A 4,794-nucleotide genomic window follows, 5' to 3' on the forward strand; every position below is an offset into this window, starting at 1 on the left:
ATGGAGTTTAATGCATAGACACTGATTAAACCTGGCTAAGAACACAAACATATGCAATGAAGAACAGCTTGCTATTTTGTATGAATGATACAATGGTGTGAATGTTTAATAAAATGCATTTGAGTTTGTAATTGAGGAATAGAATAAGCCATATGACAAAGGGAGTGAGTTATGAAAACAAAAAGTGATTAAAGTAGTTTTAAAAGGAGTGACTTAGGAGTGCTCTCGTACTGAGTGATCAACACTAGTGATCACTGTTGGAAGAAATAAAATGATTTAATGAGTTGGTGATGTTTAAACATATGTTTCTGTTGTTACAGCTTTTTGAGAGATGACTCAGTATGCAAATTAGTTGGAGTGAGTGGTGACGAAGGAACTTCCTGTGTGTGTGTGTGACTGAGGAAGTGACTTTCAGAGGAGGAAGCATGGCAGACAAGAGAAGTATAGATTTGGGTAGGAAATAGTTTATAGTTTAGTGATTATACGTTGTCGTAAGGGGGTTTTATGCTGAATTTAAGTATGTTAAAGGGGGTGATTTTTGTGTGCAAATTGTGTGGTTTTAATGAGACTTTCGGTGTATTGAGGAGGTGAAATCATGTGGTGGCAAGACTTGTGTGTTTAACACCATCCAACTATTTTCCCGGTTGTTGTGGTCGTGATAATTTTGTGAGGCCACATCGAAGGCTCGGATGAGCTTTCCAAAGTTCTACAAGTGCCTACATCGCTTGTGTCCAGATCACACGCTGCACTGCCGTGTTACTCCGTCTTTTTCGCCGACATTTATGTGTTTGCTCGTGCGCAGTGTGACAAGCTGCGGTGACACCCTCTGTTTGAGGATTTCAAACAGGTTTGAAATCCTCCCGACCAAGTGATTGATGATCGGGAGCTGGTCGTGAGGTGTTAATCGCTTCTCGTTACCCCACGTATACTACACGATGCACGACGCACGATGAAGGCCAAACTCGGGCCAATCACCAAAACGGTCGCACGACTGAAAAATCTGCTCAAAATGGGCCAAAAATCACACAGTGTATGCCCAGCTTAAGTGGATGAAGATACAAAGCAGAGCTAAACATTTAAGTAGCATCTGTATGTTTGAGGTTCATTTGCACTATTAAATTCTAACACTGGATAAATGCCCGTACTGAAAACATCTTTGAATGAAATTCAAATTTAATTCAGGTCCACAGACAATGAGAATATTTTATTTGTATAAATGCAAGATATCACACCATCCCCAAAAAGATTGGTTTGAATCTGTAATTCCATGCATGTACATGCACGCCCAATCAAAAGAAAACAAATGCACCCTGTTAAAAAGACATTTACACACAGGCACATACTTCACCTTGAACATCTTTCCTTTTTCTCGTAATTATGGATGGCAAATCAAGTGATGTTTTCATTGTCAGTAATTGAGCCAGTGTGCTAGACTTGCCTATGTTGCACTGAGAGGGAGAGGGTTGAATGGGAATTCCTCTGTTGTGACCCTGGTCAATAAGCCCACAGCAGGGCTGCCTGCCCAGCAAACACAGAGGCCAGCAGGATCAAAGACACTAAGGGATGAGTTAGCTTAGCAGGAGGGAAAGACATGAGGGACAAATGGGCAGAGGACGATGTACGGAAGGGAATCAGGAAGAATGAAAGTAAGTTGAACCATATAGAGAGAAACAGGTGCATCCAAGTGTTTTTTATACATATGTTTGAGGGTAGATAGAAAGAAGTTGAGCTTACAGAGGACAAAGAATGAGGAAAAAAGCAGATCTAACAAATGGAAAGAAGCACTGATAAGCAGGTCACAAAGTGAAGAAAATATCTAATAAAAAGAGGAGGATGAATAATACTTTGACCACAGCCCATTACATATGTGTTTGTGCACATGTAGTATGTTTACCACAGAGCTGCCAGTGCTGAAACCATTTATGCCCTGCAGAGTTTTTTAGGACCCAAAATAATGTATTTTATGGACTTTTGTACTGGAATTCTGGGACAGCTGACAAATCTCATGATTTTCATTATTTTGATAAATAAAGTTTTACATTTCACAGAGGGAAACGTTAACACCAAGGGTAAAAAAAAAGGAAATAAGTAATAATAATCATAATCATAATAAAGAAATTTAAATGTTATACTTCATGACTCTAAGTAATGTTTAGGCTGACAAGTATGAGATTTATGTATACCTCAGATAATAAATCTATGGGAAGTGAGATGCAGTTCTGAAAAGTCAGATCCATAGGACTGATAAGCTCAAGTTTCATTTGACCAATTCTAATGCGTTTTTATCACAGGTTCACATTGCAAATCCGTAATAATAAATTCATAGCAGAGGATTTTGTACACGAGTTACATTTTTGTATACTTTGTTTAGACTCAGAGATTAAAAAAAAGAAGAAAAAAAACACTTGTATTGTTGCTGCATAACAGCATTTTTTTTCACACTGAAAATTGATCAAAAATTGATAAAGGAAGTGATCAATTCTGTAAATAGAATCTATAAAGGTAATGGGTCTTGGTATCTTAACACAGCACCATTACATTTCTGTCATGTCCTGGTTGATGGATTGATATCTTGCTATCCTGCAGGCCAGTGTGAAATTATTACATCAGATACATTTTAACCCTGCACAGTAAATCAGTAAATACTTGAAAATTAATTTGCAGGAGAATGGTTACATTCTTTGACTAAATATTGGCATGAGTAACGTAGCAGTGCACATATTTATATAACAGATACACCTGAACAGAGATGCTATAAATGTGTGTGCCATTCACAATCAGTTTAGTCTATGAATGGAGTTTTGTACAGGTGAGTCAACAAGCATGTGTCACATGCAGTTCACAGTTCCCTTAAGGTAAGTATTTTGCAATGAAATCTCCGTTTAAGGTTGTAGAGTTACATTTAGGTTTATGTAAGTATTAGCTGCCTCAAGAACATGAACACGAGCCAATAATGTCCTCTGAAGTAATGAAAACTCTACTGTGTGAGTGTACATATGCGTGTGATGCAGGGTTCACTTATGTAACAACCACAAGACATAGTCAGTGGGAGGTTGAATTCGAATTACAAATTGAGGAAGAGAGCAAGAATAAAGCAGAGAAAATGAGACAGAAAGGAACCACAGATGGAGCATTTTATACAGCATAAGTAAGACAGGGCTTTAAAACTGCTCAAGTTTTTAAACGAAAAAAAACCAAACATATGCATGTTTATTTTAAGTAAAAAAGAAAACATCTTATACATAACTGAATTACCAGAGGTATCACTCCACACACAGAGAAAGCCAGTGAGACAGACAGAAAAACCCTTGCAGAGTCAGTGCTCAGAAGTGGCCTTCTGTGATCCCTGCCACTTCCAAACAGCATCAGGAAAGAGTGTTGCTCTGGCCGCCAGCCGGGCTGTCGCCATAGGGACCCAATTCAAAGAACCCCCAGCCAAACCATTTGAAAGATGTGGAAGGGGGTGGGGGGCTTGAAGATGCTAAGACCCAGCAGTGTGGAATCAGTGCTTAAAGAGTGCATATACTGCTAGCATCCAGCCCACTAATCAAAGCTCCTAGTTCCTCTTTACATGGTCTGTGCTTTCGTCACTGTCTCTATTTCTATTATCTCCCTTTCTTTCCGTCTGTTACTGACTTTGAAGTTGTTTAAAGTGAGATGAGAATCCCAAATTTCCTCAGTGGGTTGACGTCTGTCTTTGGCTCTCTCTCTGCCTGTGTCTTGTTTCCCCCCTTAGCTCAGAGAGAAGAATTCAAAGTGTACTCTTAATGGCTTACATGTGTTTCGATTAAGAAGCTGGCATGCACTTCCCATTTTAATGGGCTTTCTGTGCTCTTATTTCACTGCTGGCTTCGACTATGTGGTGGGGATTTGGAGGTAACAGCTTTTAATTGCCAGGCTATGGCAGGAATGTGGTTAGTCAGATGGCAGGAATGTGCCATGACACACATATATTTTTTTGGACTCTCTGATTCATATGTGGGCACAGATGTTCCAACAATATGGACGGCGCGTACACATGCTTACAGAAAATGCATGTGGTACGAGGTCAAGTTAGGTAAGAGAGGAGGCATGCAAACTGTGCCGTAGCGAGACTTGTGTGACGAGGTTTGATGTGATTAAACACACCATCTTTAAAAAAATTTGTCCTTCGTCTATTCAAGAGAAGGATTTTGAATTAGCAGGATGAGCAACCCTGTTCTTGTTATGCTGGCAGGGTTTTGGAAACAGCCTTGAGAATGAGTAGAGGCATCTTGAGAGAGGAAATCAGTCCTTGTAAGCATCAATGACACCTGTACGGCCACTGTGGAGTGTTCAGCGTACAAATCACACACTATATTTACGAGACTCTTAAGTTTACTTTGGAGGAAATATAAAAATCTTCCTGTTTAAATAAAGCCACTAAAACATACTCGGGTTTGACGTCTGAAATGAATAATGTGAAGTAAGCTTAACACACGCTGTCTCAGTTTGTATGAAATAAATGATAAGACCTAAATTACACCCTTAAAATGAGAGGATATTTTAAACTCCCAGTCAATTTACCATTTACACGCACTCTCTGTAGCAACATGAAACAAACAAAAATATGGATGTAATTTTTGGGTGATTCATGTATGTTTAAAAATTAATTGCCATCCGTGCGAACACATATAATCCCACGAAAAGAGTATAAAAACTGACAGTCAAAAGGATTTTTAATTTTACAGTATATACACAAGGCCCTCCTGCTTACTGTCACTCTGTTTTTCACTCGCTTCTCTCCCTCAGTAAAATACTTTGCAGGCCCAAACC

This window comes from Copadichromis virginalis, linkage group LG11 (genome assembly GCF_057382275.1).
Source record: "Copadichromis virginalis isolate Kocher_CV1m ecotype Utaka linkage group LG11, C_Virginalis_male_GT1.1, whole genome shotgun sequence".
NCBI classification, from domain to species: domain Eukaryota; kingdom Metazoa; phylum Chordata; class Actinopteri; order Cichliformes; family Cichlidae; genus Copadichromis; species Copadichromis virginalis.